A 13,042-nucleotide genomic window follows, 5' to 3' on the forward strand; every position below is an offset into this window, starting at 1 on the left:
CCTTACTACTCACTTCATATTAACGCCATCCGTTTAACAAACAATGTCTCTGAGCAAAAGCCCTCCATCGCTAACACTTATGTCCCGACATGGCACGACATCGAACACTTCCAGTGTCACAGGTCTGTATTTTCTGCTGTAAACTGGTGGAGCAAATATCTTAAAACAGACACACAAACACACACTGATAAATAGAATGTATGCATGCGTTGTCCTAGAGGTTTATAAATGGGTGCGAAGGTGTCCATTTGCATGGCTGTCTATCATCGGACGGACTTCCCACAAGGGAACAATAGTAATGCCAACACTACAGGGAACTTTGTTCCCGCTCCCTCCAAGGATCCCTGCGAGCGGTGTTACGAGCCATGGCAGCCTTTTGATGTTGCACAGACCCGGAAATCTGAAATGGTAAGCAGCAGAGATGAACTGAGATCTTCCTCCAGGGGGAATCCACACTGTAAGGATGTTAAGGACGTCATGCATAATGGGTCTCAGCAGCAGCGGCGTATTTACTCGATCTCAACACATCTTTTGGAAGCACCACGGATCTAGATTAGACACTGAGATTCCAGATATTCAACTCTCCCCCAGTGTTTGATGATCAGCGGGCTGATTTCCCTGAACAAACAGAGAGCGCTGCAGAAAGACAACAGTGCTTGGTGCACGTAGATTTGGTTCATATGTTTGGGATTATGTTCACTATCTGCCCTCAGAGAATGTCTGATATTAATGGATAAAGAAAAAAGAATAAATGTTTGATTTTCTCTCCACATGTGTAGCTTTCACTGGATGCCTCTTTCCTTCAGTGTTCCATTACATAAAAGGTTTATGCAATCTGAGCAGTGAGGATGACCATGACTCATAACAACAGGGAGAGAGGCTATCTGAAGTAGCATTGATTTTTTTTTATTTCAATTTATAGAATTGTTAATCTCGACACCGGCCTCGTATTCACACATTCTATGTACCAAAAAATCAACAGGCACGTTTATGGAAGTAAATCTGTGCCATCGGGGGTTGAAATAAAAAGGTGATTGAATTTCTAGCACTGAATGTTTATGCATTGAAATTATGTACCTGAATGTTTTTCAACATTAAAACACCGCTCCTGATCTTGAATCTAGAATCGATTGCTCTTCCTTATCGTCCCGGATGTTGGTGTGTCAAGGTTGAAATATTTTGGGTTGAATATTGTAACCTCCATTTCTGTTGCTGCTGAATATTTCAACAGGTTTTTTTTTTAGGTTGAATTTTTTTCCCGTGTTTTAATGTTGAAAAACATTCAGGTACATAATTTCAATGCATAAATATTCAGTGCTAGAAATTCAATCACCTTTTTATTTCAACCCCCGATGGCACAGATTTACTTCCATACACGTTCCCAGTGTTTCCCCTACCATATAACGCCCCCAAAAAAGTCTGGAATAAATTAGCTTTTTATGAATGTTTTGTTGAGCTTTTTCCCTTTTTCAGTGACAGACAGTTTTTGTTTTGAATAACCAGAGTCCACTTTGTAAAAGGTGTTTAACAGTAAACAGCAGTTTCCATAACAGCGTCTCCCTCGGAGCAGGGCGGGTGGGACAATTGATGTACTAGGCGTACCGTGAAGAGACTTTCATCTGAAAGATTCTTCTTTTTTTTTAAATCTCTATTGACATCAATAAACGGCATTCACTGAGCAAAAACAACAAAAAAGAAAAATGTCTTCAGCTACAGCCTACGGTTTCTCCCGAATCAGATGATGTGTGCTAGCTGTCACATGAACACTGTGTGCAAACAGTGTGATAGAGACAGAGAGAAAAAGACAGAGAGAGAGACCCCCACAGTGCCGGCTGCTACTCGCCTCTCCGGGAATCTCTTCGGTCAAACGGCCTGCTGGTAGCCTCTGGGCCTGAACTCGGTTCCTGGGCGCCTCTGTTTGTTTGTTGGAAGTGCCGGCGGACGGAGAGACGTTCCAGGACAGCGCGGCACGACATGAGAGCGGTACCGGCGGAACAGCTCAGGCGGTGGAAGCACCACGCCGCTTTCCGCTAGATTTGCTGGGCCACAGCACGCAGATGGAGAGATGGACGGGGGACAGATGGGCAGACCCGACACCTCGCTTGCCGTCGCACCACAGAGGGCTTCTATTTACAGAGCGGGGATGCAATGGCAACACTTTATTTTAAAAAGTCTCATTTTGACCAAATGACACATGTGAAAGAAACACACGGCCTTTAGGATGCCGCCTTTACTGCACAAGCCTGAGGACGACACCATGGGTTAAAAAAAGTGACACTTGAGCAGGCTTACACTTCCCCTAAAAACAACAGAGCACACTGCGTCCCTCGGCCTCATGTTTGGTAGTTTTTGAATCTGGTCGTCTGACTAAATAAAAGTCAGAGCCTTGTGGCGGGCTCGATGCCTCTTACGGTTATGCATTGCACAGCGTGCTTCAGAATAATGGGAGGAACCTCGGCGTCCCGGTTCGGGCCCCTCAGACAGAAAGAAAAACAGAGACATGTCAGGCCGGACCTCCTTCCTGTGGCTCGGGTCAAGCTGCGGGAGATTGGACTGTTCCTTCCAGCAGCTCCTGGACTCGACTCACGGTGCGGAGACGTGACCCCGGAGGTCTCACAGCTGCAGCCGCTACACCCGCTACTGGCTCGCACATCCACCCGGACGCTACTCGTTGGGGCGCGAGGCTCAACCCAAAGTGCCGATTGACTTATTTTGGCAGTCAACAACAACAGTGTAAACTTCATCTCACAGAGCTCACCAGACTTTTGAAGAAAGTTTACTTTGCACATAATTCAATTGTTTGTTCCCGATGCTTCTACTTCAACTCCATACAGAGGGAGCGAAGACAACTCTCCAGTGAGAGATGCTTTTTAAGATCTACCGTGGAACATCAGGAATTCAATACAGTGGGGTATTTTAGCAATCATGGGAGATCTTTTGATCTAGTAAATTAGATTTTAATATATTCCTTTGATTTATGTTTTTTTCAGTCTCATTAAAATTCACTTAAAATGCAACTCAGCAAAGAGATGTCTTTCTTTACTTCCTTTTCAACTATCAGTTTTGCTTTATACAAGATTCAACCTAAAAACACCACGGTATCGGGTCGCATCATAGTCACCCGCTATCGGTACGTCTCCCTGGAGGCAAGCGTATGTTCCAAGTAACGACAATGATACAAAAACACGTTGAAGAAAACATGACAAACCAAACCTCAGGAGCCACACACACGTTTGGTTTGCATGCCCTGGAAATGTGGCCAACTCACTTCTGCGATGATGCACGGTTAATGCTGCGGTTACAGCGAGCCAAATGAGGATGAGGCATCTAACAAAGGTGCTGCTGAATGACTTGACTTCTCAAAGTCGTCACCTTTTCTCCACTGCGAACCCCAAGTTAAAGCCTTTGGCGGCCTCGTTCAGAAGAGCATGGGCGTCGGGTAAGAGACGGCGTGGCCTTAAGGCGATCTGCTGCCCCGCCACCCCCCCGCTCAGCAGCACATGTGCTGAGTGGGCCAAACCGAATGGCTTACCACCAGAGGTCTCAGTCAAGGGCAGGACAGTTGAAAGGTCACCGCTAGCAGTCCGGCTATACAAACAGCGGCTCAGTGAGTAACACATTCACCCTCTGAGCTTAGAAGGCTTCAACAACACTGACTTTGCTGATAGCCACCGATATTTAGCTAGTCAATGTCTTTATCGCAGTATCTAGGGCGTTTATTTATAGAGACAGTGTTTTCCTTACCATTACAACAGAGGGGCGCCCCCTCCGTGAAATTTAAAAGTTTGGGATTAAAAAACCATTTTAAATTCTCTCGCGCACTGCAGTTTCGCAGCGACACGTGCGCAAAGATGTCCCGTGTATGCACGGACGTGGCGCTCGCACAGGCGGACAGACAGCACCAGCAGACCGACTACTACCCCTCCCCGTTACCCCCCCTCCAAAGTTGTAAACCTAGGGGAAACACTGTGAGATATTTGGAAAGTGAAAAAAAGAGTAGTGAGTAACAACCCTACCATGACGTCTATCAATTCACTCAATTACATTTAAATAAAGTCAAGTCGTATTTATCAAGTTGGCTCATCACTACAGCACATGAAGACCTTGTTTAACACAGGCAGCAGATGCAAACACAGGAACTGAACCCAGGACCTGTTGGCAGTGAGTGCGGACCAAGGCCCACAGTGACCTACATAACATTAACCAAACAGAAGAGTGAAAAACATGTTTTATACAAATGCAACTCGACAATGATCTAAAGTTTTAAAGTTTTCTGCCTTCAATTTACAGTTCAGGTCTGATTAATATTTTTCTGTACACCAACCGCCAGCTATGTGTTTACAGAAGTCTTTTCTCTTTGGTTTACGAGGGAGGGGGGGGTCAACAGTTAACTGTGGTCCAAAAAATTATCTGCCAGGCTCAAGATTCTGCATCCAGCCTCCAGGTCTAACAGGAAAATGATGGAATCTCCATATTGATGATAGAGCCCCAATAAACAATGAATCATGTTACTAAGATGTTGAGCAATCTTAGTTATCTTTTCTTTTTGAGAAAACACCAGTTTTTCAAGTAACTGCACAAACAGAAATGAAAGACCATTGTTAATTTAAGAGAAAGAAAGCATCTACAACCACCTAAGTATATTTGTCTTTGAGTTGATGCCATTCTACCGTTTAGGTTTCTTAAAAGAGCCAGATCGTCAACCAAGAAACAAAAAATGTAACGTTTGCATTCTTCACCAGAGATTTCAACAGCATGTTATGCTGGCTTTAAGATTTCAAACCACATTATTCAAATAAGATCAAAATGGTGAAAAAATGGCTTCAAAATAATTTAAAAAAATGAAATCCTTCCAAAAACAACAGTATGAGTCATAATCAATGTAATTTCAGAAGCAAGAATGTGCAGTATAAAAGATCCTCTTGGCTGAACAAAGAGCAAGAAAAAAACACTACCCCTTTCATCGGATCAAGCATGTTCGGCTATCTCTTGTTTTGAACTCGATACATCCTTGGCTTTCAGCTTTCTGCTGTTTTTGTCCTCCTTGGACAGAAATGTCCTGGGAGGAGGAGAGTGGAGGAGATAGACTTTCACTCAGTGATTCAGAGGCATCGTGTAAACGCCAGCATTCTCTTTCTGACAACCAGCGTTAATTGCAGATCCGACTCGCCCACACACTCCACATTTCTCCTGGAAGGAGAAGCTGAGACACTGAGATTGAAGTGGGATGAGGAGTGCAGTAAAAGATGCTGCAGCTGCCCGTTCCTCACACCGTCGCCACCTCTTATTTCTCCCTTTTCACTGGGAACTTGTGCCGAGACGCTACGCACACGCGCTGGAGCACGCAAACACAACGAGTAACAAGGCTAAAGCACTTACTAAACAGTGGCGTCCATCCATTTAACTTCATCACCGCATCGTTGATAAAAAAACAGTTCACTGCATGCGTGAGGGAGACCTTCGTGCTGACTATCCTCTCATATTCATGCCTTCTTACTAATGTACAACATAAATTGTTCAAATGAAATTCATTTTCAGTGGCGCAGGAGAATCCCTCATCCACACATCAGACATAAGAGCTCACGTGATGTGGATCATGAGCAACAAGGCCCATTACTGGCGAGGCCGGAGGCAGCACAGAAGCTAATGACTGCAGATTGAAGGGTCTTTTACTGCTTCGCTGTAGAAATCTAAGGCAACCAGCTGGTCTGGTAATGTACATGCCGTTAGAGCATTTAATGAACAGTGAAAAATACAAGCATGCTTTGAAACTGCTGCAAAAAACTCATGTCCCTGAAGAATTTCTGTAACAGTAAAATGTGTCTGAGAGATATACTTAAAGTAGTACAATATTCACTACAGGTAGAAAAGCAAAGACTTTATTTTTAATACATGTAAGGAATCAACACACTAAATACACAGCTTCTGTGGATGGTGATTTACATGTCAGACAATAAAACAATTTCAAAAAGGAAAATTCACTTGTAAAAGAGAAGTGAATAGAGCGCAATTTCAGGTTCCGGAGGCTATTAGTCTACTTCTGTACAATAATAATGAGGCACTGGAAACCGTTTGAGGTCATGTTACGATGGCCACTGGCCACTCTGGCGAGGGGTTAAGGTCACGAGAGTTCCACAGAATCAAAGAAGCAGCTGACAGCAAGGATCCTCTCTGTTACCAAACTGACCATAAAGCTTAACTGAAATGGACCACAGTGCCTCAATATGAACATGTGTCACTTCTTTGCACCCGAGGAGAAACAGTTCAGCTTATTTTAGTTTTTTAACCAGAAGTCAACCCCTTGCATAAACTAATCACTGACTGGTTTACTTTGTAATGAGGAAATGTACTTTTTACGGCACACGGGTCTGATTCACTGTATGTCATGTGGCGGAATAAAATGATCGTAGGCTTGGAGACATGCAGCTACTTGTCCCAGGCAACTCTTCTGGTAGGATAGAGAATGTTTGCACAGACACCACCGGTAACAACATGTGATGGCAATACACAAGTGTAGCGATGACAGCGCGCATAGGCTGACCAGCGCACTTTAGATTTCAGTGAAAGTATCAAAGCCGACGAAAACCAAAAATTATAGAAAATATAAGACCGAATATTTACTGTATTATAGGAATAAGCGTATCGGCTAGGTTGACATGTTTTTAGAAGCCGCGTGCCTGCGTGCACTTTACTGTAAACTTCTGCTCCTGTTAACTGTAGCCTGCTCTTGCTGTGATGGGTGGACGTAGTTATTATTATAAACACATTTAACTGCTGTTTTACTCAAAACGACGCGCCTCGTTGAACAAAGTTGCAGTTTGACAACTCGAGTTTTAAGACTCAGAACTCCCACATGGACCGTCTGCGTGAATCCAGTTCAGGGCTTATCCCCGGCGCGTTGCCGTTAACGCAGATTCCCGCAAAAGTTTTTTCACAGTTGACCGACATCGCCCCCTTTTCCACGACACTTGTCCGTTTCACGTCCCACACGACTGGCGTTAAAGTGCCCGCGAAATTGCAATTTGTAGGCTGTCTCGTCAACACCTCGCAGCCCGGAGAAAGAGAGATACGTAGGGAGATAAAGATAACGTCTCCCTAATCCCCCCCCTCCTCCTGTACGTCTCCCTCTTTGCGCTCTCCTGCTCTCACGCGCTGGGGCCACAGTGCCGCCGCCACACTCCGCAACATTGTTTCTATTTCTGTTACTCACCTTTACTCCGAACTCGGTCGCCGTGTATAGACACTCTATATCGGTGGCTCCAGTGGAGAAACGTAATTTCAGTTCACCATTACGCGCTGACTGCTATTTTAGGGGGGAGCTGACAAACTCAGAAAAAGGCAGTCTCCCTCTTGTCAGCGACAGACTCCTCCCCTTTTATGACGAACTGTCCTCTCTCTCACTCTCACTCTCTCTCTCTCTCTCTCTCTCTCTCTCTCTCACACACACACACACACGCACTAAACAGCGCCGTCAGAACATTCAAATAACTACTACAAATGTAAATAAAAACGTTATAACACCAATAAAGTGACCACTTAAGATGAGCAATAGTAGTAACTGTTCGTATCTTTTACGCTACGTTTTTTTGTTGTACTGTGTGACTCGTGTCATAATCATCATAACAACAATATTTTTTTCCACACAAGCCCTGAGGATGAGTCAGTTACCGTAAAAAACAGACTAAACTACAAAAAACATACACATCTATCACACACATAATAGACAATAACTATCAAAAAAATAATGTTTTCTTCAAGACTGACTTTACATTAGGATAACTACTTTCCAAAATGACTTGGCCTCATCACATTAGGCACACGCATGACGTCACAAGACAACAGCGATGGAATTTGGTTTAAAGGGCACTTCCCGCAGCCAATAAGCATCATCAGCATCTGTTGAGCAGCCAATTAAAGGAGTGAGGCGGGACCAGGGTGGTTTGCACATGAGCGTGTCACGTGTATGTGCAGGATCATAGGGAGGGACTGTCCACACTGGTGTATGGAAGCAGGTGTAAAAGAAATTAAGCACATCATCCTCCGTTTCAGTTTATTTCATATGAATGGCAGACACGTGTGGATAGTTTTAGATCGAGTAACTACATTTTATAAATAAATCTGGCAGTTTAGTGGCAAGTTAACAGGGCCACCTGTTAAAGGAATGAAATGTGTTACAAAGTATAATACAGTACATTTATTACAGTTTCATGTATTTAAAAACTTTACAAGTAAATGTACTTTGAACTATTAAGATTGCATTCATGTTTATGAAATCATAATCATTTTTGTACAAATCTAAAATAAATCTGATATAGCAAAGGGAAAGAAATTAGGTTTTACTGAAATCAGAATCTGTGACTTGATGACAGCAGTGTATCAATTGAAAAGTAAAGCAGATATTATTTTAGCATCCTCCTCTAATGGCAGGCTTTTACATTACACTGCAGGCTCACTAAAGAAGGAAAGGAGTTGTTACAAAGTGTCACGACGCAGGGTCCGAGGGCAAGGAGGGAGGACTCAAACGCAGAGTTGATGAAAAATAAAAGGGCTTTAATAGTCAAAACTCAAAATCAAAATCGCTCCCACCAAAAAGGGGAGGAAGGAGGAGAAAACAAAACAGGGACCTGGACTTGAAAACACAAACTTGACTTACGTGACACATGAACGGTCGACATGTAATGACGCCACACAAGACAAGAGACTCACAGGGCTTAAATACTCAAGGGAGGTGCAGGTGATTGAACACAGGTGGAAACGATCAGGCACGGCAGACAATCACAAGGGAAGACAGGACAAGGCAGGAAGTGAAGTTACCCAGGAACACCAGAGACATGAAAACTACAAAATAAGACAGAGCAGACCCAAACCGTGACAGAACCCCCCCCTCAAGGACCGAATTCCAGACGGTCCTAAAGGGGGGCAGAACCATGAAAATCAGACAAGGGGCGGGAGGGTGGGGACCCGACGGCTATGGTCCGGCGGCCTGCCGGGGCGGCGGCCGGGCGTGGGGTGCTCTGGGGGTCTGCCGGGTCTCAGGGTCTCGGGGGGTCTGCCGGGTCGGCGGCCGGGCCTCAGGGTCTCGGGGGGTCTGCCGGGTCGGCGGCCGGGCCTCAGGGTCTCGGGGGGTCTGCCGGGTCGGCGGCCGGGCCTCAGGGTCTCGGGGGGTCTGCCGGGTCGGCGGCCGGGCCTCAGGGTCTCGGGGGGTCTGCCGGGTCGGCGGCCGGGCCTCAGGGTCTCGGGGGGTCTGCCGGGTCGGCGGCCGGGCCTCAGGGTCTCGGGGGGTCTGCCGGGTCGGCGGCCGGGCCTCAGGGTCGCGGGGGGCGCCGAGCTGTGCGGCTCCGGCGTCGTCGTGGCGTGGGGCGCCGAGCTGTGCGGCTCCGGCGTCGTCGTGGCGTGGGGCGCCGAGCTGTGCGGCTCCGGCGTCGTCGTGGCGTGGGGCGCCGAGCTGTGCGGCTCCGGCGTCGTCGTGTCCGGGGGCGCCGACCCAAGCCCTGACCCCACCCCCCCTTCAAGGACCGACTTCCAGGCGGTCCCAAGAGGGTGGGAGGGAGGGGTCATGGTCGGGGGCCGTGGGGACGGGGCATGGTCGGGGGCCGTGGGGACGGGGCTGGAGGGGTCATGGTCGGGGGCCGTGGGGACGGGGCTGGAGGGGTCATGGTCGGGGGCCGTGGGGACGGGGCTGGAGGGGTCATGGTCGGGGGCCGTGGGGACGGGCCTGGAGGGGTCATGGTCGGGGGCCGTGGGGACGGGGGCGGAGACTGGAGTCTGGGGGCCGGAACGGGCGGAGACTGGAGTCTGGGGGCCGGAACGGGCGGAGACTGGAGTCTGGGGGCCGGAACGGGCGGAGACTGGAGTCTGGGGGCCGGAACGGGCGGAGACTGGAGTCTGGGGGCCGGAACGGGCGGAGACTGGAGTCTGGGGGCCGGAACGGGCGGAGACTGGAGTCTGGGGGCCGGAACGGGCGTGGGTCTTGGAGCTGGGGGCGTGGGTCTTGGAGCTGGGGGCGTGGGTCTTGGAGCTGGGGGCGTGGGTCTTGGAGCTGGGGGCGTGGGTCTTGGGGCCGGTTCGGGCGGAGACGGGCGTGGTTGGCGCCGTCGCTGCCGCCGAATGCGGAGGTCCAGGGCGTGGGGGTCGTACCTGGCCTGGAGGCGGGCGGCCAGCTCCAGCACCTGTTTCCAGCGTGCGCTGAGGACTGGGGGCTGGACGCTGGCCTCCATCGGCGAGGCCCAACCTGGGTCTGGAGAGCGGCGAGGGCGGTGACCGGGGCGCTGCCTGGAGCCTGCTTTCGAGCCAGGGTTGGCGTTGCGCCGGGCAGCCAGCTGCGTGCCGTGTGGGTCCCCAAACGCCAGGCGAGTTCCCAAAAATGGGTTTCTTGGGTCAAACCCTGCTGAGTCCTTAGGAGGTGGCGTCATTCTGTCACGACGCAGGGTCCGAGGGCAAGGAGGGAGGACTCAAACGCAGAGTTGATGAAAAATAAAAGGGCTTTAATAGTCAAAACTCAAAATCAAAATCGCTCCCACCAAAAAGGGGAGGAAGGAGGAGAAAACAAAACCAACAAACAAAACAGGGACCTGGACTTGAAAACACAAACTTGACTTACGTGACACATGAACGGTCGACATGTAATGACGCCACACAAGACAAGAGACTCACAGGGCTTAAATACTCAAGGGAGGTGCAGGTGATTGAACACAGGTGGAAACGATCAGGCACGGCAGACAATCACAAGGGAAGACAGGACAAGGCAGGAAGTGAAGTTACCCAGGAACACCAGAGACATGAAAACTACAAAATAAGACAGAGCAGACCCAAACCGTGACACAAAGCATTAGTCTGGTCTCTGGTATATTGTGCTAGCTTTTTTTCCAGTAAGTTCAAGTCCCAAAGGAAAGGTCCTCCTTATCCTCCTTAGGGCTCTGGGACAGGGAGTCAGGGTAAGGGTTTTATAGATTTCAACACCTGTCAAGTTCCTGCATTACCTACCACTATATATAACTGTGTATTATATTGATGTGGGTATCACACATGCATGCGAATTCAAAGACCAAAAAATAAAAATTCAGATTCATGTTTTTTTTTCCTCATAGTGGCCACAGTAATGCTTTTTCGATTTACTCCCTTCTGTGTCTCACACCCACAAAAGTCCTTTAAATCAAGCCCTAAGATTCCAGCTACATTACAGGACAATAAAGACTCATACAAACATTTTATTTGGCCCAAATTGGCGAGCTTCCTACCTGCCCACCTACCTTCCTGCACACTGCCAGTGCACTCATTTTTCTTTTGGTGGAGTCTTCCACAAGCTGCTAGCTTAACAGCTGTCAGTACCAACAATAGAAATCTCCGTTATTTGTGTTCATAACGATAACTGTCGGCCAGTGGCTTTGGATGGATGTCTAAAGCCTGAATGGAAATGTGTCAGTGTTGTTGACATGTCGACTTTCTTCTTTAATTTAGCTACTTCGGAGGTTGGGCTGATATCTGCTTTCACTACAAAAGAGTTGGCTCCTCTGATTTGGGTTTTCCGGATGGATCATTAAAAAAATATAACATAATCTGGCTAAATTCTCAAGATAATCTGGCATATTCTTTTCAAAAAAACTTTTTCTTGGTTTTAGAGGGTGGGGGGGGTTCAGCCAAGCCTCACTCTCGAGCGTCATTGTACGTTTTACCCATTTTGGCTTCTGAGTTGCTTAGAAAGCTGTTGATCATTTCGGTAGAAATTAAAACTTTTCTCAAAATTCCAGAGGAATAATGGAACTTTTTTCCTCCAGTGTCTCCATAATCCAAATTGAAGTAAGTTTACATTGAGAATATGGAGGGACATAATTATCCTGTTATCAAATAAAATTATGGCAGTTTCCTTGATGTCTAAAATAGCACTGATTTCTAAATGCAACAGCCTCAAGGGATATTGGTAGCCTCTTCTTTTAATTTCTCTTCAAACCGTATTCACACCATTTATTCTGGTGAAACACCATGTGAGTGCACGATTCTAATAAATAAGCAAAATCTAAAAAAGTTCTGCTGTCATCTTATAATATTTGCATATATTGCATTATTTAAGAACTGTTTGCTGTTTACTGTCTGACGATAACTGAAAGCAGTTGTTATGACATGTTATTGTCATACACATGCATAGTATTCTGATCTCTCCTCTGCATTGTGACGATAGTCACAACAACCAAGAATTAGATCAGATCAGTGAAGTTTCTACTGTGGGGTGGTTCTTACTGAGTTCACACTGATGCCAACTGCCAACTGTGTGGATCCAATTTGCTCTCAGCATCTCCTTTAGCAGCAATTTTGTGTTGACATACAGCCCTGACTCCCATCTCCCCCAAATGATATTAGCAATAAAACAGTTACAAGCATAAAAAAACAAGCAGGGATTTACACATTCAGCTCATTAAGTTTCACCTCTACATTACACTTACAGAATGAGGGGTGTTATCATTTCTCAAATCCACCTAATCACACAAAATATACAATCTTGTGCTAGATTCAATGTATAAAAAAGACAAACAATAGTGTTAATTGGCATCACAGTTCCATCATGTGCAAGACCTGTCCTGACACCTGTGTCTCACCTGTTTGACGTTGTTGTTCACAGAACCTGCTGTTTCAATCTCTGTTCCCCCACCCCTACAGGTCTCCTCCTTTCCTCCTTTCCGTCTGTCTACAACACTTCCTCTTCCTTCGGCGGCCTTTGCTTCACTCTGTCCATTGATTTACCTCAAAGCCAGACCAGCTGGCTTTGGGATGCTTCCTTGAGAGACCTAAGAGGCCTGTCTTTGAACGCTGTTCCTCGGGTTGTCCTTTGGTTCTTTCTGAAGGCAGAGAGTAAGGTGTGGGGGGGGGGGGGGCGCTGTGGTTTTTTAAAGGTAGGTCCCCAGATGGACATAGACATGTGAGGCATGCGCCACTTGACGGTGCTTGGCTCGGCGCTCTCTGGACCAGCCACAGCTGTCAGTCATAACTCCAGAAAGTGTTGAAGATTTTTTCGATCCTCCCACAAAAGTATGGGAGGAAAAATAATTAA

General features: G+C 47.0%; 1 protein-coding gene across 5 annotated transcripts in view; it reads right to left on the minus strand.

The window, feature by feature from the left end:
* Nucleotides 1-12,827, minus strand: part of mef2aa (myocyte enhancer factor 2aa) — a 55,561-nt gene extending 42,734 nt beyond the window's left edge. For 4 of the 5 annotated variants that reach the window (XM_037450684.2, XM_037450682.2, XM_037450685.2 and 1 more), the window contains exon 1: nt 7,211-7,374. The gene's annotated coding sequence lies outside the window, so the exon portion shown is untranslated. Of the gene's footprint in view, nt 1-7,210; nt 7,375-12,590 lie in introns of those variants that run through there. The other variant, XM_062562757.1, reaches the window with a different exon arrangement.
* Between the last annotated feature and the right edge of the window lie 215 nt (nt 12,828-13,042).

Source organism: Pungitius pungitius, chromosome 6 (genome assembly GCF_949316345.1).
Source record: "Pungitius pungitius chromosome 6, fPunPun2.1, whole genome shotgun sequence".
NCBI lineage: Eukaryota > Metazoa > Chordata > Actinopteri > Perciformes > Gasterosteidae > Pungitius > Pungitius pungitius.